This window comes from Triticum aestivum, chromosome 1A (assembly GCF_018294505.1).
Source record: "Triticum aestivum cultivar Chinese Spring chromosome 1A, IWGSC CS RefSeq v2.1, whole genome shotgun sequence".
Lineage (NCBI taxonomy): Eukaryota > Viridiplantae > Streptophyta > Magnoliopsida > Poales > Poaceae > Triticum > Triticum aestivum.
The window spans coordinates 347,269,417-347,293,011 of record NC_057794.1 but is presented as its reverse complement, the minus strand read 5'-3'; the positions used below and the strand labels follow the sequence as shown (position 1 = coordinate 347,293,011).

Below are 23,595 nucleotides of genomic sequence, written 5' to 3'. Positions count from 1 at the left end.
CCCTTTGAGCCACGCCGCAGGTCGCAGGCAGGCAAGTCTGGGGACCCCCGTTCCCAGAACGCCGACAAAGAGTGAGGGCGAGAAAGAAGGTTGATGGAGAAACAGATAAGTTGAAAGATAAAGATGCTAGCTAGTGTGCGTTAGAGATAGGAGTATAGTGGATCAGAAGGCTGGGTTATGTGTGTGGGTGTGAGAGAGATAGAGAGAGGGTGCGTGTGAGTCACATACAAACATATATCAGAGAGAAATGAGATCCAGAGAGGCGGAGTTTTGTGTCTGCGAGAGAGAAAGATATTTCACAACAAGAGTGATAGCTAGAGAGACATATGAGGGAACACAAGATATCTCTAGGGAGAGAGGGTGTGTGTGAGCGACATACAAGAGAACAATGGAGAAATATGAGACCCTGGGAGGCAGAGTTTGTGTTTGTGTGTGAGAAAGAGATATTGAAGAGGAAGAGTCGTAGGTTCTCATATCTAAGGAGCGAAAGACATCTCTGTATGAGGGGTGTGCGAGTGGCACACATGGGAATAGTAGAGAGAAATGAGACCCCGGGAGACAAAGTTTTGTGTTTGTGTGAGAGAAAGAGATTCCACATGGAGAATCATTGTTAGAGAAACATAGCAGGGAGCAAGATATACTTAGAGAGAGATAGAGTGATGAAGGTCGAGGGAGAGAGTACCATCAGTGTGCTACGAAGATAAAAGATCATTGTCTACATACAGGTAGCACGAGAGATACCTGAGAGACGATGAACGTGTATAGGTCTAGAGAGATAGTCCTATATAAGCATGAGTGATAGCTATATGAGACGAATATCTGGATTAAAGGGGATTCAAATATTTAAACTGGAGATCACGACATCGATAATATCATAACGCAAATTGGTGTATCAAACATGCATATTCATTTGAATTTGGGCACACGTGTAATGTTTTATAGTTTATCAATATTGGTGATCCATAGATTCTTCAATTACAAACAATGCATGGTTTATATGCAATTAATGTCTAAACGGGATTACACTATATGTTGCGTGTGTGAAACACATTATACATGTTTGAGAAGTAAAAAAACCCGCATGAAACACACATTAATTGGAGACAGTTAGCGAGGAATGCATACATTGGATTTCAACATAAAGTGGTTTCAAATATTTGAAAATCCAAATTGATGGATACAACCTTATGAATCTGAGATCATGCCATTTGTAAACCATATTTATGTATAAATGGTGTTGTGCTTTTGAAAGTATATATATATAAAAAATGATGTATATAGAATGTAACTCCAATTGAAAATGGATCCCGCCTGGAAAAAAAAGAATACAAACGGGATTCGAATTGAGTTGGCACGGTAAACGTGCACTCTGCAAAATTTGAACGAAGCGAGGAAAGTCGCAGTAACCGCCCGAAACCAAAATCTGCGAGATGGAAATCACTACTGCCTATCCCTGCCACGTAAAGCCTATATGATGGATTTCTATAGGTTTCGATAGGGGTAGGTTTGTAATTTCACCCAAACATGACGTAACCGCCTCTCACTCGGATTCATACACGGTGGGCGCCAAAACACAGTGTGTCCTCGGCCGAAATCGACTCCCTCCCCAATTCATATTCATACACGGTGGGCGCCAAAAATAAACTCTCGTCGGCAAATATTCGGTGTATGCGAGATTACCGTCCTATCCCCAACCGACTAGTGTTGTTGTGATGTAGTACAAATTTGAAACGGGGTCTAACTTTGTAAATTTCCTCGCATTTGAAACAAGCGCGCCCTAAATACATGGTTCCCCCTTCCTATCTACCTCCCTTTTCCCCATTTGTACTCCGTGGGCGCCAAAACACCCTCTCCACCCCACCCTCCTTCATCCGCCGCAGTCCGCCACCCCATCCACCGCCGTCCTCCTCCACCATGCTGGAGCTGATACCCCGACGCCGCCGTCCATTACGAGAGATCGACCTCTCTCATCCACGGCTTCGGACCGGGATCCTTGCATCTCGTCCTCTCGCTTCATCCCCGCCGTCGTCCACCTTGCCGGCGCCGCTCCTACGACCGTCTCGTCCACCGCACCCCACCGCCACCGTCTACCCTCCTAGATCTTCTTCCACGCCGCCGACAGCCATCGCTACCGCAGCACCGTCAAATTCTCAGCAGATGCGTACACAGCGTCGCACCAGAGGCGGTACTCTTTCGTATCTGCTCAACTTATTTATCGCAGCAAGAAAATAGATCGCCACTGCTTTACTCTGATTTCTTGTCTTGGTTGCGAAGTTGCCTTTGTCCGGTTTGCACCTTCAGATCCGCCATGGCATGCTCAACACCATACTCGCAATGCTCATGGTTTTCCCCTTTTATATTCCACACTAGTTAAATCACAGTAGACTAAATTTCATAATTGGGTCAGTCGATTTTTCAGAGCTCGCCAGAGTTCGCCGGTGCGATCGAAGGGGCTCGGGTGGGGATGGTGGTTTTGGGGGGCGATGGTGGGGCCTCGTCGAACGAAGAAAACTCGACGCGGGTGGGGGCGGGGGTGGGGGTGGGGTTGGGGGTGGCGGAGGAACACAGGCGGTGGGGCCGGTGGTTCGGCCGGCGGCCCGTGCGGTGTTCTGTATGGGAAGCACAGTATGTTCCTTGTCAGGAAGGGGAGCAGGGACATCTGCAGTCTAACAGCTGATAGAGCTGGCCTGTACGTGATCGATAGGCTTTCAATTACTAGCGGCAATACAACACCGTAATTTCCAGCCAGTTCCACTTTCCCGATTTATATATCCTGGTTATGGTGTACCCCTGTTATGTACACTATGATCTGCCTAGTTGCTGTGTGCTCTTGTTATCATGGTTTGATAATAAACTCTCTATATAGTATATTATGAACCTATCATCTGCCAGCTATCCTTACTTCTGGAGCCTATTTTTTGTGTACTTGTGCCAGATTATATAAATACACGCACCATATTACAGCACACATGAGCTCTCTCATCAGAATCCAGTGATAGCACACAAGTGTTTATAGGGGCGCCCCTATATTAGAATATCATCTGCATTAAAAAGATAATCTCACAACTATTTAGTTTTCATGGTTCTCAGATATCATATGCACTTACAGTGAATATCAGAATCCGCGCATCAGAAGAATATGGTGGAACACTGCAATGACTTACAAAATTGGCACCAAGGCATTGAGTGCCATTCTGGAAGCAATGAAACTCGTACGCTCCCCACCTGTTGATTCTTGTTTAGAATATCATCCTAATGACTATTCTAACCTCGAGGAGTCAAAGGCAAATGGCCTGTCCTGTTCACCCATCAAGGTGCCTGTTCTAATTTGGCAAGGTTTTATTGATTGCGCGTATCTTGCATATGTTGTCTTGCATTTCTTCTACTTTGTTGTTGTAACACCCCGGATGTAACTTTCCCAATTTGTACTCCAACTCTTGCCGTCTCCGGCGTTAAGTTATATTTATTTCCTCGGGTTCGGGTTTTGTCTCCGCATGTTGTTGTCGTTGTCATGCATCTCATATCATGTCATCATGTGCATTGCATCTGCATACGTGTTCAACTCAGGCATTCGAGCATTTTTCCCGTTGTCCGTTTTGCATTCCGGTGCTTCGTTCTCCTCCGGTGGCCATTTCTAGCTTCCTTTTGTGTGTGGGGATTAAACATTTCCGGATTGGACCGAGACTTGCCAAGCAGCCTTGGTTTACTACCGGTAGACCGCCTGTCAAGTTTCGTACCATTTGGACTTCGTTTGATACTCCAACGGTTAACCGAGGGACCGAAAAGGCCTTGTGTGTGTTGCAGCCCAACACCCCTCTATTTTGGCCCCAAACCCACCAAACTCTGCTCCATGTCCTAGAGCGTTCGATCACGATCGCGTGGCCGTAAACCGCACCTCATTTCGACTCTCCTAGCTCCCTCTATGCCTATTTAAAGGCCCCCCGATTTTCGGATCTCCTCCTACCTCCGAAACCATAAAAATCCACCGCGCCGCGCCGGACACGTCCGGTCCAGGCGGACAAAGCTGCCGCCGCCACCCCGCGCCAGTAGCACGCGCCATGTGGCACCCGGCGCCCGCCGCCGCCGCAGCCCGCACGGGCCCGAGGCCGGCCCTCTCCCGCGCCGAACCGGGCCGCCTCACCCGCGCCCGCCGCCGCCTTCTTCCCCGCGCCCGGCCGCCGCCTCGTCGCCCTCCGCCGCCAAGCCCCTCGCCGGCCGGACCCGGCCACCGCGCTCCTCCCCGCCGCCTCGCGCTCCGCCGGCCGGAGCCGAGCTCCGCCGCGGCCGGCCATCTCCTCCTCCTCCTCCGGCCTCGCCTCCCCGCAAGGATCCGACCGCCCCGGCCGTCTTCTTCTTCTCCGGCTCAACTCCGGCGAGCTCCAGCTCGCGCCGGTGAACCTCGGGCCGCGTGCCCCCGAAACCCTAGATCCAGATCCGGAGGTTGAATTTTTTTCCTAAGTCCTCAGAATTTTTAGTTCATATGCCCATGTTCGTGGCTCCGTAACTTTGCATCCGTAGCTCCGATTCATGCATATAGCATATTAAAATGTTCATCTCAGAGAGTACATCATTTTATTCCATTGCATCATTTTCATTTGAGTTCATCTTGATGCCCGAAATGCTGTTAGAAGAGGGCTACTTGAGTTAATTGTCAGATCTGCTACTCCGTTTAGCACTTTTGTCATTTTTGCCATGATTATTGTGTGCATGATATGCCCGTGAGTTCTACATGTGTTTTGTTAAGGGTTTTGTTATCTTTTCAGAGGTGCAACCCATGTATTTTTAGGATGTGTGTGGTGACTTGTGCAAGCTTGCAAAGTGGTGCACTTGCTAAGTCTGTTTTCAGGGACTTAGTATTTTCACCAAGTCCTGGAGCTGTTTATCTCATGATGCCATATGTTCTTGTTGTTTCCTAGTGATCCGTGCCTCTTTTGAGGCTGATCAGTAAGGAAGTTTTGTTAATCTTGTAGTGCTCTATCCATCCATGTCTTTGTTTGCAATTATGGAGCACCCTAGCTTGAGTCAATCGAGCTCTACTTTTGCTACTTTGTGAATCTGGGCAGATTGTCAACTTGTTTGCAATTTTGCCGGTGATGTTGTAGTTGATCCGTGCATGCTATGCTATTGTTCTTGCCATGTGTAGCTTGCATTTTGTGCCTTCTTGATGTATGTATGCTTGTCTTGCCATGACTTACTCTGTAGTGAGTGGATCGAGCTCGTAAACATGCCTACTTGAGTTATATTTCAGCATGTGTCAGTTTTTCACTAAGTCTGAAGCTGATTATGTTTTTGCTATGTTCACATGTTTGCAATTGTATTTTCTGATCCCTTTTGGCTCAAGGTCACTAAGGGACTTTTGTTAAGATCTTTGAGTAGCTCCATGCCATGCTTTACTTTGCCATGTTCAGGTCCTGTAGCATGTAATTTTGTTGCTCCGAAGAGGGCTACCTGATCTGAAATTCCAGACAAGTGTAGCCCTCTTCGGAGCAACAAAATTACATGCTACAGGAGCCCGTTAATGAAACAGATCTCAGGAGCCCAATTAAGATCTTTGAGCCGGGAGACGAGTTCGCTAACGAGGAGCCCGTTGAGTTTGCTTTTGAGGATCCAGTCAACTCTGACAACTGTGCAGGCAAGATGATCATACCCTCGAAATCACTACTATCTTTGCTATGCTAGTTTTGCTCACTCTTTTGCTATGCTAATGCTACGATGCCTACCACTTGCTTGCAAGCCTCCCAAATTGCCATGTCAAACCTCTAACCCACCTTGTCCTAGCAAACCGTTGATTGGCTATGTTACCGCTTCGCTCAGCCCCTCTTATAGCGTTGCTAGTTGCAGGTGAAGATTGGAGCTCGTTCCTTGTTGGAACATTTATTTACTTGTTGGGATATCATTATATTGCCATGCTATCTTAATGCATCTATATACTTGGTAAAGGGTGGAAGGCTCGGCCTCTCGCCTAGTGTTTTGTTCCACTCTTGCCGCCCTAGTTTCCGTCATATCGGTGTTATGTTCCCGGATTTTGCGTTCCTTACGCGGTTGGGTTATAATGGGAACCCCTTGATATTTCGCCTTGATTAAAGCTTTTCCAGCAATGCCCAACATTGGTTTTACCATTCGCCACCTAGCCTTTTCTTTCCCTCGGGTTCTGTAGACTCAAGGGTCATCTTATTTTACCCCTCCGGGCCAGTGCTCCTCTAAGTGTTGGTCCAACCGAGCGATGTCCGAGGCTACCAGGGGCAACTCTGGGCTGGCCTAGCCGACATCTGGCTCATCTGAGTGTGCCCTGAGAAAGAGATATGTGCAGCTCCTATCGGGATTTGTTGGCACATTCGGGCGGTGTTGCTGGTCTTGTTTTAACCTGTCAAGATGTCTTGAATTACCGAGATACCGAGTCTGATCGGAACGTCTTGGGAGGAGGTCTATTCCTTCGTTGACCGTGAGAGCTTGTCATGGGCTAAGTTGGGACTCCCCTGCAGGGATTTGAACTTTTGAAAGCCGTGCCCGCGGTTATGGGCAGATGGGAATTTGTTAATGTCCGGTTGTAGATAACTTGAACCTTAATTTAATTAAAATGAATCAACTGAGTGTGTTACCATGATGGCCTCTTCTCGGCGGAGTCCGGGAAGTGGACACGGTGTTGGAGTAATGTTTGCGCAGGTTGCTCTCTAGTTTCTCGCTCGCGCTTTGCCTCCTCTTCTCGCCCTCTTTTGCGAATGAGTTAGCCACCATACTTGCTAGTCGCTTGCTGCAGCTCCACTTATATTTACCTTGCCATACCTATAAGCTTAAATAGTCTTGATCGCGAGGGTGCGAGATTGTTGAGTCCCTGTGGCTCATAGATTACTATTACACCAGATGTAGGGCCTGATGATTCCGCTCCAGGTGACGCGTATGAGCTCAAGTGGGAGTTCGACAAAGACTCTCAACGTTACTATGTTTCCTTTCCCGATGATCAGTAGTGGTGCCCAGTTGGGGGTGATTGGGACCGTGTCGCATGTTGGGTTCTCTTTTATTTTGGCGCCGTAGTCGGGCCATGAGTGTTTGGATGATGTAATGTTATTTATGTACTTGATTGACGTGGCGAGTGTAAGCCAACTATGTAATCTCCCCTTTCATTATTATATTACATGGGATGTTGTGAAGATTGCCTAACTTGCGACATATGCCTTCAATGCGATTATGTCTCTAAGTCGTGCCTCGACACGTGGGAGCTATAGTCACATCGAGGGTGTTACAGTTGCATCGCCATCTGCTTAGTTTACTCATCATATATCTCGAGATGCCATGCCCATCCATTATCAATACATATTCCATCTGACATCGTACCATGTTTTTCCACTCAAATCCTTACATTAGCGTAGAATATATCCAATGCCAATGTTTTTATCAATTGTTCGCTTCAAATTATTTGATCTGTTTGAATGGTTACATTAGTGTAGAATATATCCAATGCCAATGTTTTTTTAGCTCTGCATTGTGCTTGTAAGTACATGCTGTCCTTTATCAGTGTACTTATAATGACAGGTAGGTGTTCATGTACCATCACTCTGCAGCTTATTTTCCTTTGCCCTCCATTTTCTACACATCAGATCTATATTTACTCTTACCATAAGGTTGGTACTGAAGAAGTTTAGTTGTGCATTGCTCTTGGCTATACCTTTTGCCTGTATCGCTGCACTTACATTTATAGCTACTTGGTTATGTAGCATCACTCTTCATCTTATCTTAAATATTCTCCATTTTTCGTATATTATCATATCTATATTTACTCTTAACAAAATGTAGAATAAAGGCAATGCTTTTGAAGAAGATTCTGTGGTAAACTTCTTGAATTGCCCCCCCATCAGCATGGACAAGGCCTTTATAGAGCATGCCTTCACCAATAATGTAAGTTTGTCCATCTCAAGCCTTCAAACTTTGTTGTATATATTTGGTTAGGCATGACTGCAACAACTGTTTATTTTTGGTGTTTACATCAAATTGCTTGTTTAAAGTTTATTATATGTAGTTCATAAACAAAAGTTCGTCCTTTCTCAATTTAAGTTTTCAGTTGTACAACCAAGTTCCTTCTTCATACCATGTAAATTAAACTATATAGAGCAAGTGATCTTATTTTGCACTGCATGTATGCTTCTGTTCTTCATCTGTAATCCAGTGGTGTGGTGAACCTACCCACTACAGCACAATGTCATATTCTGCAATGTCTTAACTATGAACAATGTCATATCATTCTACTATTATTTAAACCGTCTCTTTATTTGCCAATCTGAAATGGTATAAATTGACAGCACACTAACCATTGATACTTATGAGTTCTTGATCTATAATCCAGTGGTGTCATGAAGCTGCCAACTCCTTCACAATGTCATTTCCTGCCATGTCTTGACCTGAACAATACCATATTGTGTTAATGCAAATTTAAACTGTGTCACTTTATTCGTCAGTAAGAAATGTGATGAATTGTGAGCACTGATACCTTTATGTGCAAAACCTGTCATCTGTCTGCTTGTTTATCTTTCAGAGTGAGGAAGATATAAGTGTTGAACAAGCGCAGTCTCATCATCTTGCTTAGCTGCTTGTGCTGCAGCTCCCCAGCAGGGCTAACCTTTCTTGAACTCTATTTAAGTGCTGTCGGTTTTGTATATTATTTTGTCGGCGTGTTTATTTGCACTGGTAGCGATCTTTGATGCCCAGTGTATGTAATCTGTTGTCTGCTTGTGCTTTATTATCATAGTGGCGAACTTTGATGCCCAGTGGATGTAATATGCCGTAATTTCTTTATTGTATAGTATAGGTTTTTTCTTATTCACGATGCTGCAGTTATTTTACTGTATATATATCATGTCTTCGCAGTAAACCGGCCAAACCGTAAAATTACGGTACATAATCGGGCCGTCATGCAATCACGATGTAGGTTGGGCCTGAAACGTGCCGATCAGCTCACGGGCCGGCAGCGGCCCGAAATGAACCCCGACCCATGATTGTGCGAAGCAAATCACGGGCTTTTAACAGGCCAAAAAATTGTCTCGGTCCTTGTTTGGCCCAATCAGATATCGGCTGCGAGTAGGCTGGATGCAAACCGGGCCGTAGTTAGGCCCAACTATATGACGGGCTTTTAACAGGCTGAAATTAATATATGGCCAAAATGTTAAATGGGCCCTTAACAGGCCAAAACTAATATCAGGCTGAATTACTAAGTGGGCCTTTAGCAAGTGGGCCCAAAAGCATAGTGTCCAGTTGACGGGCCGAATCTGATACAGGCCATAATTGGCCCCAAAGCCTCTTAAAGGGTCGGACCTGATATGGGTCGTAATTTGGCCCAGAACGTGGTAGGCCTTTAACGGGCCGGATCTCATATGGGCCACTATTAGGCCCGGAGCGTGGCAGGCCATTAATTGACCGGATCAAATATGGGCCGACATTTGGCCCAAAACATGGCAGGCAGTTAATGGGCCGACCTACTAGGGTCCACAAAATCTTGTGGGCCTACAGCTGGGCCGGCCCGTTAATGTCGGCGAAATATCGTGGGCCTTTAGCTGTGCCGACCCATTATGACCCACAAGAATCTTGTGGGCTTTACCTGGCCCGGCCCATTATGGCACAAAAAAATCTTGTGGGCCTTTACCTGGGCCGGCCCATTATGACCCGCAATGTCTTGTGGGCCTTTAGCTGGGCCAGCCCATTATGGTCCGCAAAATCTCGTGGGCCTTTAGCTGGGCCGGCCCATTATGGTCCGCAAAATCTTGTGGGCCTTCAGTTGGGCCGGCCCATTTAAACTTGATGGGCTGGTCCAAGTGTCAACATATCATAGGTGCGTCTCACCCATTGGATGAGTTGACACGTGTCTCCTCCAGCCAATGATGATTTTACACGTGGAAAATCCCCATTGGTCGGGGCTGTTAACGGGTTATCGGATCCAAAACCCGACCCGATAGCTTTACGGCGTTCCATTATGGTGGATGCCACGTGTCGGTCACCCTTGACGAAAGCACTTCTGTGACGCGCGATTTATTGTCACGGAAGTGGACACTTCCGTGATGATAATTTTGGTAATGTCATGGAACACTTCTACGACAGCACAGGTATGACAATCTCGATTCTGTCATAAATTTGTCATGGATGTACATGCATGACAAAAAAACGACCTACTGTGACAAACACGTATCATCACAGAAGTGTATTTTTTTGTAGTGGAGCCTTGGTGCTGATCATGTTTTGCTCGTGGAAGAGGTTTAGTCAACGGGTCTGCAACATTCAGATCCGTATGTATCTTGCAAATCTCTATGTCTCCCACCTGGACTTGATCCTGGATGGAGTTGAAGCGTCTCTTGATGTTCTTGGTTCTCTTGTGAAATCTGGATTCCTTTGCTAAAGCAATTGCACCAGTATTGTCACAAAAGATTTTCATTGGACCCGATGCAGTAGGTATGACACCTAGATCGGATATGAACTCCTTCATCCAGACTCCTTCATTTGCTGCTTCCGAAGCATCTATGTACTCCGCTTCACATGTAGATCCCGCTGCGACGCTTTGTTTAGAACTGCACCAGCTGACAGCACCACCGTTTAATAAAAACACGTATCCGGTTTGCGATTTAGAATCGTCCGGATCAGTGTCAAAGCTTGCATCGACGTAACCATTTACGACGAGCTCTTTGTCACCTCCATAAATGAGAAACATATCCTTTGTCCTTTTCAGGTATTTCAGGATGTTCTTGACCATTGTCCAGTGATCCACTCCTGGATTAGTTTGGTACCTCCCTGCTAAACTAATAGCAAGGCACACATCAGGTCTGGTACACAACATTGCATACATGATAGAGCCTATGGCTGAAGCATAGGGAACATCTTCCATTTTCTCTCTATCTTCTACAGTGGTCGGGCATTGAGTCTTACTCAACTTCACACCTTGTAACACAGGTAAGAACCCTTTCTTTGCTTGATCCATTTTGAACTTCTTCAAAACTTTGTCAAGATATGTGCTTTGTGAAAGTCCAATTAAGTGTCTCGATCTATCTCTATAGATCTTGATGCCCAATATATAAGCAGCTTCACCGAGGTCTTTCATTGAAAAACTCTTATTCAAATATCCTTTTATGCTATCCAGAAATTCTATATCATTTCCAATCAACAATATGTCATCCACATATAATATCAGAAATGCTACAGAGCTCCCACTCAATTTCTTGTAAATACAGGCTTCTCCAAAAGTCTGTATAAAACCATATGCTTTGATCACACTATCAAAACGTTTATTCCAACTCCGAGAGGCTTGCACCAGTCCATAAATGGATCGCTGGAGCTTGCACACTTTGTTAGCTCCCTTTGAATCGACAAAACCTTCCGGTTGCATCATATACAACTCTTCTTCCAGAAATCCATTCAGGAATGCAGTTTTGACATCCATTTTCCAAATTTCATAATCATAAAATGCAGCAATTGCTAACATGATTCGGACAGACTTAAGCATCACTATGGGTGAGAAAGTCTCATCTAGTCAATCCCTTGAACTTGTCGAAAACCTTTTGCAACAAGTCGAGCTTTATAGACAGTAATATCACCGTCAGCGTCAGTCTTCTCCTTGAAGATCCATTTATTTTCAATGGCTTGCAGATCAACGGGCAAGTCAACCAAAGTCCACACTTTGTTCTCATACATGGATCCCATCTCAGATTTCATGGCCTCAAGCCATTTTGCAAAATCTGGGCCCACCATCGCTTCTTCATAGTTCGTAGATTCGTCATGGTCTAGAAACATAACCTCCAGAACAGGATTACCATACCACTCTGGTACGGATCTTACTCTGTTTGACCTACGACGTTCAGTAACAACTTGATCTGAAGTTTCATGATCATCATCATTAACTTCCTCACTAATTGGTGTAGGTGTCACAGGAACCGGTTTCTGTGATGAACTAGTTTCCAATAAGGGAGCAGGTACAGTTACCTCATCAAGTTCTACTTTCCTCCCACTCACTTCTTTCGAGAGAAACTCCTTCTCTAGAAAGGATCCAAATTTAGCAACAAATGTTTTTGCCTTGAGAACTATGATATAAGGTGTACCCAACAGTTTCCTTTGGGTATCCTATGAAGACACATTTCTCCGATTTGGGTTCGAGCTTATCAGGTTGAAGTTTTTTCACATAAGCATCGCAACCCCAAACTTTAAGAAACGACAACTTTGGTTTCTTGCTAAACCATAGTTCATAAGGCGTCGTCTCAACGGATTTCGATGGTGCCCTATTTAACGTGAATGCAGCCGTCTCTAAAGCATAACCCCAAAATGATAGCGGTAAATCAGTAAGAAACATCATAGATCGCACCATATCTAGTAAAGTACGATTACGACGTTTGGACACACCATTACGCTGTGGTGTTCGGGGTGGCGCGAGTTGCAAAACTATTCCTCATTGTTTCAAATGAAGACCAAACTCGTAACTCAAATATTCTCCTCCACGATCAGATTGTAGAAACTTTATTTTCTTGTTACGATGATTTTCAACTTCACTCTGAAATTCTTTGAACTTTTCAAATGTTTCAAATTTATGTTTCATTAAGTAGATATACCCATATCTGCTTAAATCATCTGTGAATGTGAGAAAATAATGATACCCGCCGCGAGCCTCAACATTCATCAGACCACATGCATCTATATGTATGATTTCCAACAAATCTGTTGCTTGCTCCATAGTTCCGGAGAATGGCGTTTTAGTCATCTTGCCCATGAGGCACGGTTCGCAAGTACCAAGTGATTCCTAATCAAGTGGTTCCAAAAGTCCATCAGTATGGAGTTTCTTCATGCACTTTACACCAATATGACCTAAACGGCAGTGCCACAAATAAGTTGCACTATCATTATTAACTCTGCATCTTTTGGCTTCAATATTATGAATATGTGTATCACTACTATCGAGATTCAATAAGAATAGACCACTCTTTAAGGGTGCATGACCATAAAAGATATTACTCATATAAATAGAACAACCATTATTCTCTGATTTAAATGATTAACCGTCTCACATCAAACAAGATCCAGATATAATGTTCGTGCTCAACGCTGGCACCAAATAACAATTATTCAGGTCTAAAACTAATCCCGAAGGTAGATGTAGAGGTAGCGTGCCGACTGCGATCACATCAACTTTGGAACCATTTCCCACACGCATCGTCACCTTTCCTTAGACAATCTTCGCTTAATCCGTAGTCCATGTTTCGAGTTGCAAATATTAGCAACAGAACCAATATCAAATACCCAGGTGCTACTGCGAGCATTAGTGTGGTACACATCAATAACATATATATCACATATACCTTTGTTCACCTTGTCATCCTTCTTATCCGCCAAGTACTTGGGGAAGTTCCTCTTCCAGTGACCAGTCTGTTTGCAGTAGAAGCACTCAGTTTCAGGCTTAGGACCAGACTTGGGTTTCTTCTCTTGAGCAGCAACTTGTTTGCCATTCTTCTTGAAGTTCTCCTTCTTCTTTCCTTTACCCTTTTTCTTGAAACTAGTGGTCTTGTTTACCATCAACACTTGATGCTCCTTTTTGATTTCTACCTCCGCAACCTTTAGCACTGCGAAGAGCTCGGGAATTGTATTATCCATCCCTTGCATATTATAGTTCATCACGAAGCTTTTGTAGCTTGGTGGCAGTGATTAAAGAACTCTGTCAATGACACTGTCAACAAGAAGATTAACTCCTAGTTGAGTCAAATGATTATGATACCCAGACATTTTGAGTATATGTTCACTGACAGAACTATTCTCCTCCATCTTGCAGCTATAGAACTTACTAGTTGACCCGTTGCGCCAACTGGCGCTGAGACTCGCTGAAGACATGCTATCGATGAAAATAGTTTCATGCCGCAAGGACCTTCTGCTAAATCATGCTATTTTTTAAACATGTTTATTATGTTGTGAAATAATAGCTTGGGAAAAGGGAAATTGCATAATATGAATATGTTCAGTTTGGAAATATGGTCACTATGATGAGAGAGTAAAGTTGGCATGGTTGTGTTTTTTTGGCAATGGGTTTGGAAAAACAAAATATTTGTGTGACATGAATAGGTTTAGCTTGAAAACATGGTTATCATGGTGAGAAACCTGGCTATGCATCTTTTTCATGCAAAAAGGAAAAAAGATAAGAAACCTAGGAAAAAAAACATCTCTTTGCTGTGCATATACGGAGATATAGGCATCAGGAGGTATTAGGATAGCCCATATGCTATTTAGCACAACCCACGTAGAGAGATGCTTGTGGCCCGTGGGGAGCAGAATATGAAGCGGCAGGGGGCGGATCGAGCGGAGACTGTCTATCCCTTTCCTTTCTCTCTCAGTTCCTCAGCTGCGTGACAGAGGCGTTTCCTCAACCGCCGACCGGTGTGATTTCTTGCCTCTTTTGATTTCGGATTTGGCTGCATGCATGGATTTACTTTCCATTTATCTCGATCTTGCATCTCCCCTACATTTTGAAGGTGAGCTCACTCGCACGCATCGTACACACCCCAAACCCATTGCGCCAAATGGCGCAGAGACCCGCTAAAGCCATGATAGCGATGAAAATAGTTTCCTTTAGTAAGAACATATTCCATTTTGATAGTAGTAAGCCCATGTTTAAATCATGCTATATTGAAAATCTGTTTATTACGCTGAGAAATCTGAGCCTCATGTATGAGAAAAAACATATTTTTACAACATGTATAAACCAATTAAGGAGGTATTTTTAGCAGTGTTTGTGCAAAACTTTTATTTTCCATATGCATGAAAAAACCCTCCCTTTGTTGTGCATATGGAGGCATAGGTATTTGAAAGGCCCATATGCTACCTAGTCAGACCCATGAACAATTCTCTGGGCGTCCCGTCCGGAGTAGAATATGAAGCGGCAGCAACTGCATCTATCTGCCTATTTATCCCTTTTTCTTCCTTGATGGCTCATTTTGGCGAGAGAGACGTTTCCGGCAGAGAGGTACCCAACTAGTGAGATTTCTCCTTTCCTATTACTATGTCGGATTTCTTTGTATGCATGGATTTAGTTCTCATTTATCCAGATTATACTTCTCCCCTCTTTTTGTGGCGATTTTTACCAAGTGGCGCAGAGACCCGCTGAATCCATAATTTAGTTGGTTTTGTTGTGGGCAAGCACATATGGTAATAAAATTTAACGCTCTATAATAATAATAATAATAATAATAAATAATTGTGGCTTGTTGTCTACAATTATATGCACACACACATTTAAATTTGGCAACACAAAGTCCCACCGAAAACCATGTTGGTCTGAAAATATGACTCTTGCCCCAAATGGCACATAATCCCATTTAATACCATGTGCGCGTTTGAGAATATTTGTTCATAATTTTATGTTTGAGCAAGCATAGGGCATGAATTGTGAACCTTTACATTGAGGTTTGTCTTTCAAAATCTAAACTTGCATGCATAATTTGTTATGTTATATGGGTAACAGAGATCCATATTTTTCTTCAATTTTTATTCATTAATTATGTAGCATTTAAGCCCATCTTTTTTACAAATCCTAATTTTTTAGGGCTGCCAGTCCAAGTGAATCCAGCCCATAGACGCCAAATGGCGCAGAGACCCATTTGAAACCATGTGCGCGTCGAAAATATTTGCATTTTCTCAATAACTTTATTCTTGAGGAAGCGATTTAAGATGAAAAATATTTGACTTCGTTGGTAGAACTAAGATTTAGCAGCCACTTATAGGATACTTATTCAAACCATTTAAAATGGAAAATGAAGGATAATTCATCTTTGAAAATATATACTTGAGCATGTGTATTTTGTTATCTTATTCGGGTAACATAGAGCCAAATGGCGCAAGGTTGGCATATCATCATCTGATGAAAGTGCAGCACTGCCGCTGTTTCCACACTAAGAATACTCATAACCCATCCCAACCTGAGTGGATATATAAATTCAGAGGGAAAAATCACAAACTATACTATACCGATACAGCTAGATATCAAGATTCTCAGGACACAATGTCTAAACTAAATTACCTAACAAACAATTTGAATCATGAATAGAATATAGTTAACATAACCCCCCATGCAAACGGTCATCATGTATCAGCTAGTAAGAAAGGAGGGAACAAATCTTGATTAACAGAACAATGGAGCACCATCTTTAGAGATTGTACAAACTGTAAAACAAAACAAAAAAGAAATCGGTCAGAGTAAAAAAACATGACTGGATATATACAGCTGGATATCAAGATTGTCTGGAGAAATGCTTAAACTAAAATACTAATAAAAAACGAATCATGGGCCATTCAGAAACAACTTCATATAGATATATACCCAACAAAGAGTTTGAATCATGAATATGCAACGCACATCGCTGACATGATCCACCATGCAAACGATCATCATAAATACCTTTGGAACCCACAACTCAACATAAAGATGACAAAGACAAACATGTATACCAAATAGCATCTGAAAACATATCAGGGAAGATAATTTTCTGGCAGAACCAAGCATGCGTATGCAACTATCTAAATATATGTGCTAAACAGCCACTGGAAACATTGCTATAGAATAGACCGGGTAAAGCAATTTCCACACAGAACAATGCATGCATGTTTGCACAACCAGTCAAACACATGTATAGAATAGATACTGACAAACAATTAGTCTAGAAAGACTAACTATGCCGGAGCAAGTTGATCATGAAACTCCATACCAAGACATCTCCAGATTTTTCCGGAAATGAGAGTTCAGTAAGCTACTACCTTCAGCCTCCTAACAGATTTGAGAGCAGCATTTATTAGTTTTTAGAAACCTGAAAAAAACATTAGGAACATTTGAATAAACATTCAAGAGAAGGGAACTGCAAAACGAAATTCAGTAAACAGAAACGCCGCTATAGCTCATGACTGAATTGACTCTCTTTCAGCAAAAAGTAGGAAAGTGTAACCACCTTAGTAAAAAAAATGAGCATGCTACCATGCCCTTGCGTAGGTTCAAGCTACATTCAAAGAAGGGACGTCTATTGAACAAAAACTGGGTCGATGGTATTTTGCAATAGCTAACTGTGCAACTTTTCTCCACAAATATGAGATAATTTAAATGGCAGGATCATGTTTGTTTTCCCCTTATTTTCAGTTGGATTGTAATAACTCAGCAGCAAAGAGTACACCACTATGGTTTAGTCTACCAATCTGATTCAATTCAAGAATGGGTAGCCTATTCTCTTGTATATGTCAGCAAGCTCTTTTTTGTACTCAAGTCAAAACTAAGCATAAATACCTACTCACCTACATAAGTTGCTGTTGCACATGCCAATGTATTTGGTGCAAGTTGAGGCCTCCTTTAAGTAACATTATGACCACTCTTCATACCTACAAACACCATCAAAGTATGAAGTCAAAGCGAGGTGGAACCGTGTAAGGACTAAAGAAAGGGAAAGTGTCCGATTCATAAGCAAAGAGAGCAAGAGACCGAACTTTTAGAACATTTAGGTTTATTAGTAAGGAAATAGTGGTAACATTTTCTTAGTAATTAAGCTCAATGGAAATAAAGGTACTTTTCATGTATGACGCCCAAAAAAAGTTTAAACATCTTTTCCTTTTGCTGTACCATGACCATACCACAATGTGAGCTGCAGACAGGGAAAAGTTCAGATCCAAAATCATATCTAATAGATACGTTTGTACATTAAGGAAAAGAAAAACATTACTGGTAGCATTCTGCAAAAACACATTAAGAAATGGAGCTTTTGGACCAGTGAATTACACTGGTATTCTCAAAATACCACATCTACAATCTCACTGGTGAGAACCAGTGCAGGACTAAGAAATTATCTAAGTCTATAAGCTTTTTATGAATGATGCCAGACTTATTTTTTTTATTGCAAGAATCAATGCTAGCAGGCTGTTTTGTAGAGTTACTCAGCGGAAGATGCCGCAACCAATAGAAATTGGCAGTAGATTTCATCTAAGCCTGCTGCTCCATCCTGCAGTAATTATTTAGAACAACAAATAAGATGATTGTCAGATTAGAGAAGGCACACTTCTTGCATAAAAAAGAGAAGGCCACACTAAAGAAGCACATACCTAGTATGTATCTATAAACATAGAGATGCTACTGATAAATATAACTGAACTATTTCCCATAGCAAAAGGAAAACATGCATGTGGCTAGAAAGAATAAGCATGTAGCTAGAAAGAAAGGAAGCAAACATCAAGCAGCAGAACATAGTTACAGCAAAGCAGGAGATCAAGATGCAGCAACAAAGGAGATCCTAGAACCAGCTAAATAAACGGAGATGAAGTAGTCAAAGCACACGCATGACGTGGATAGGTGCATTGAGGTAAAAGAATAGTCATCCACAGACAAGCAAAAGAGCAGTCCATTTACCCGATCTGGAAAGGAGAAGTAGGCTAGAAAAGGAGGAAAGACGGACAATAAGGCCAAGGATGAACAACAAGCAAGATGAACTGAACACACAAAAAAGGTTAACAAATATGCATTTCATCAAACATCTTGTAGAAAAGAAAATGGAGAGTGGTGTCACCTCAATTAATCGCCGAAGGCATAATGGCGCGACAGTGGACGCAGGAGAGGATGGCAAGATAATCAACCTGCGCACGACGCGGATACAAGGAAGAACACAAAATCAGCAGGGCATAGAAAAACAAGGGTACACGGCAAGATCAGGAAAGGAGAACGAATCTCAACCAGCAGTCCCGTCCAGAGTATGGATGACATTGCAGCCGACAAGAGCACACCACCGGTGAAGGAGAGGCAATCCAATCTGTCACATCCCTAGTTCTAGTATGCTCTGAGCTAGCTAGTCATGTGTTGCATCATGTTTAAATTCAAGTGAAATTTGAATTGAGGAATTTTCAAAGCCTCAGAAACCTTTTAAAAATGATCAACATTAAAATCTTCTCAAAGAAGCCCAAGAAAATGTTCCTGCTAAACCTTGAAAAATATTGGCAAGAATAAAATTCAAACCAATATTTTTGGAGGCTTTAAAATATTTATTTTGGGCCTTTGAATTAAATTAATAACATATTTGAGTTGGACTTATTTCTGTTATATAAGAGATAACGTTCAAATAATTTTTGTAAGTTTGCATGTGGCCTTGGACAAGTTTCCTGAGCTCACATAAAAATTTACAGAAAGTTCTAAATGATTTGATGCTTCAAATCAAATCAAACAAATTACAGAAAATAGGAAACAGACAAGAAATGAAAGAGAGAGAGGAACCTCACCTGGGCTTACCTGGCGGCCCAGTAGAGGCCCAACCCACTGGCCTCTGCCAGTCACCACCTACCTCCCGCCAGGAGGACAGCGCGCGCGTGGCCGCCCCGCGCGAGCACGCGCCCCGCCACCTCCTGCTTCCCGCCGCTGCCCCGACGCGCCTAGGCGTTGCCACGCACCCCCCGACCCCCTCGTCAACTCCCATCCCCTCTGGTCGCCCCTCTCCTCCTCTGCTCTCTTCCCCGCTGCTGCCCGAGCGCCACCATCGCCACCGATGCCGTTCGACGCGCCCACCGTAGTCTCCTCACCCCGCCGACGTGACCGTGAGCTCCGCAGCAACCTCGCTGTCCTCCTTGCCGAGTCACGTGACCAGGAGAGACCCGAAGCGACGCCCTCAACATCATCTTCAACCACGGCTAGCCGAGATCGCCGCCCCCGTCTCGTCGCCTCCAGGCCTCCCCCGAGCATGCTGATCATCCCATCGTCTTCTCTGTGAGTTCACGGACCGAACCCCCTCCTTCCCGCATCGATTTCTCCATGTAGCTGCCGTTTTCACCGGAGCCGAGAGCACCTCACCACCGGCCAGGTCGCCTTCGTGGCTACGGCCGTGCAAGCACACGTATGAGCTCACCACTGCATTCAGTGCACCCCCAGGAGTCGAACACACCCAGTTTTGGCTCTTTCCGTGCCCTACCGCGTCGATTCCGAGCTCACCCGAACTCCGGCCGCCACCGCAAGCTCTGCTCCGGCGTCCCCGCCGCCTTCCACCTGCTCCCCTGGATGCGGGCGAGCCCTGGCTACGCCCCTGTGGTCTCCGCGCGTCCAGCCGCCGCTCGTAGCGCAGGTCGGGCGAGCTGCCGCCGCGGTATTGGTCGTCGCCGGCCGAACTCCGGTGACAGCCGACGTGGCGAGGTCATTAGCACTAATCCACACCAGCTGGACCACCTCTAGACACTGACTGCGGGCCCCATAGCGGGTCAAAGTACAAGTCAACGCGGGATTAACCTCTATATCACTGACCAGCGGGCCTCGCTGGTCAGATTTGACCCTGGCTGGCCCGTTGACTCGCTGACACAGTGCTGACATCATGCTGACGCTATAAATCATTTTTTGGATTTAAGTTTATTCAGGAAATTCCAGAAAATGCCCAAAACTTCTAAAAATCATAGAAAATTATCTATAACTCCAAATGAAATAATTTATATATGAAAAATTATCAGAAAAATCCAATCTATCCATCTGTACCATTTTCATGCATGTTAGAACAACTTTTGGCTAATGTTTAGGATAAATCAAATGAATGGCATTTAAATAACCATATGTGGAGTTTGAATTTGAACCTTGGGTTCAAACCAACTACACTTAATTGTGTTGCTAGTTGCATTAGGACAAAACACAGCATATTGACATTTCATGATCATGCATCGTATTGTGCATTGCATTGATTGTGCTCTCCTTCTCTGTTGCCGGTATTCGTCCCCTCTCGATAGACGTGCTTACGACGATGAGTTCGATGACACCGATGAAGAGCTATAATATCTTCAGAAGTGCCAGGCAGGCAAAACCCCCTTGTTCATTCCGATACAATTCCACTCTCTCGCTCCTGCTCTCTTTTACTGCATTAGGACAACACCATTTCAACTGTTACATGCTGCGGTAGCTGAACCCCTTTCCTCTACATGACCTATCATTGCCACAGTAAATAGATGAAACCCACTAGCATGAGTAGGAATTGTTTGAGCCCTGATGTGCCTACTCATTCATGCTTGTTGTCATGCCTGCTGCTGCTTAGAGTTGAGTCAGGTCTGATTCATCGGGAATGAATTGGAACGTGGTGAACATGTCCTACCGTTGAGAGCTAAGTGTGTGAACACGATTTGGTAAAGGTAGCGGTGAGAGGCCATGTAGGAGTACATGGTGGGTTGTCTCATTGCAGCCGTCCTCAGGAACTGAGTTCTGTGTTTGTGATCCATGAACAGTTACTACCACACATTGGGTTTCGGTAACTCGAGCCCTCTCGACTTATTAATCAACTCGATATCTGTCCAGGAGTTGCAACTAGTTTCTGGTGTTTGTAGGTAGTGTTAGTAGTCTACCAAGTGGCACCCGGTACAGGTGGGCTTGGGACAGATTAGGCACAGTGGCACGGTGTACCAAGTGGCACCCGGATGGTGGGCTTGGGAACCCTGCACACATCGTTTGGGGCCGTGAGCGACATCCCGGCCGGATCTCCTCTCGGATGGAACCCGAATAGGCGATAAACCTGGACAAGAGACTTGTGTGGTTAGTCAGGTCGTGGCCGACACTCTCGCCCGGCTTTCGCTTGAAGGTTACCGAGGTACATGACGTGTACAGGGCGATAAGTGGCGAGAGCGTGTGTGAAGAAGTACACCCCTGCAGGGTTATCATTATCTATTCGAATAGCCGGATTCCTCGGATATGGAAACTTGGACCCCTTGCATAGTTCATAGACAAGTGAAAGTGGATACTCTAAAATGCGCAAGATAAGCGTGAGTGCTATGGATGGCGTATTGGTATGGTGAATATATGGACTCGTGTGCGCCACCTCAAAAGAGTTACTTGCAATCGTAGTTCAGGATAGCCACCGAGTCAAAGCTGGCTTGCTGCAGTTAAACTCCACCACCCCTTTGTTGATACCGATGCATATGTAGATAGTTCTGATGTAAGTCTTGCTGGGTACATTTGTACTCACGTTTGCTTATTTTATGTTTTGTAGAGAGACTTCAGTCTAGTAGTTCCACGTGGACTTCGACGTTTAGCTTGATAGCTCAGCTACGATCTTGTGCCCTCGGTGGGATCTGGTAGATAGTCAGGCTTCTCAGCCTTTTTCATTTGTAGAAGTCTATACTCAGACATGTTAAGCTTCCGCATGTGCTTTGACTTGTATGCTCTGAATGTTGGGTCATGAGACCCATGTTTGTGTTATCTCGCTCTTCGGAGCCTAATGAATAAATACTTGAGTCGTAGAGTTATGTTGTGATGCCATGTTGTATTTACACATATCGAGCATATTGTGTGTATGATTGAAATGCTTGGTATGTGTGGGATCCGACAACCTAGTTGTTCATCCTTGGTAGCCTCTCTTATGGGGAAATGTAGTCTTGTGCTTCCATGAGCCATAGTAGTCCGCTACAGCCCGGTTCACCGGAGTCCTGCTAGCCCAGCACTACTGCTCCGGAACACTTAGACTGGCCGGCATGTGATTCACTTCGTTCCCATGTCTGTCCCTTCGGGGAAATGTCACGCGGTGACATCCGGAGTCCTGCCTAGCCTGCTATAGCCCGGGTTCCCGGAGTCTTGTTAGCCCAATGCTACAGCCTAGATTCGCACGCTGCTGACCGACATGCTAGATGTTGATTCATGTATGCCTGTCCCCGTAAGTTAGTGCCACTTTGGGTTCACGACTAGTCACGTCGGCTCGGGTTCTTTGTCATATGGATGCTAGCGACACTATCATATACGTGAGCCAAAAGACGCAAATGGTCCCGGGCCATGGTAAGGCGACACCCGTGGGAATACCGTGCGTGAGGCCGCAAAGTGATATGAGGTGTTACAGGCTAGATTGGTGTGACTTAGAACCGGGGTCCTGACACAATCGAAGAGAGAGAGAGAGAGAGAGACAGAGAGAGAGAGAGAGCAAACGGTCAAAGCGAGAGCGCGGCTGACCTCTGCTCGTTAGCAAGTCATGCCGGCCTCCTGACCCTCCCCTGCCAGCCGGCCCCCGATGCGAAGAATCCGCCGGCCCTACTATCCCGCGGCGACGACCTGCACTGATTTAGAACCATCGCACGCAGCAGCGCGGATCCGAAAGGTGCCAAAGCAGATGACGATCCAGCGTGCTTGGCCACGATCCGCTCCTTCCGCCTGTTGGCCTCGCTTGCGCTGCTCCTCAGGAAATGCCATTGTGAGGTGGGGGGGCTGGGAGGCCATCAGCCAGAGAGAAATCGGTGGAGTAAACGGAGCAGCGAGGAGGCGGATTGATGGCTGACAAGGAGAAAGGAGGAGGATAGAGAAGGACGGGATGCAGGTCTCGAGATGTGAGGGAACACTACCGGCTGCGCTGCAGCAAAAGCGAACACCCACACCCAGCCGCAAGACCGGGGTCACCGGGCATGGCGCATGAGTGAGGAGTCAGCCAGAGCACGACGCATGACCCGACTCACTCCGGCCGCAGACGAAACTCAACGACACGAACAGACAAAAAATCAACCCACAGACGCGTAGGACCATCATCCAAGGTGGCCCACCGGTCATTGCACGGAAAGGCAGCGGCGGGTGTGTATGCGGCAGCACATCTCGTACGCAGCATGACGTAGGAGCACTATGCATCAGTCAGCTACCCC

The 23,595-nt window shown here is 44.7% G+C and overlaps 1 long non-coding RNA gene across 1 annotated transcript; it reads right to left on the bottom strand.

Annotated features, from left to right (window-relative positions):
- Window positions 1-15,920: 15,920 nt before the first annotated feature.
- On the bottom strand, window positions 15,921-18,121 carry LOC123127247 (uncharacterized). Its single transcript, XR_006462227.1, has 3 exons — window positions 17,550-18,121; window positions 17,281-17,364; window positions 15,921-16,164 (listed from the first exon to the last, which is right to left on the bottom strand). It is a non-coding gene; the product is annotated as an uncharacterized lncRNA (long non-coding RNA).
- Between the last annotated feature and the right edge of the window lie 5,474 nt (window positions 18,122-23,595).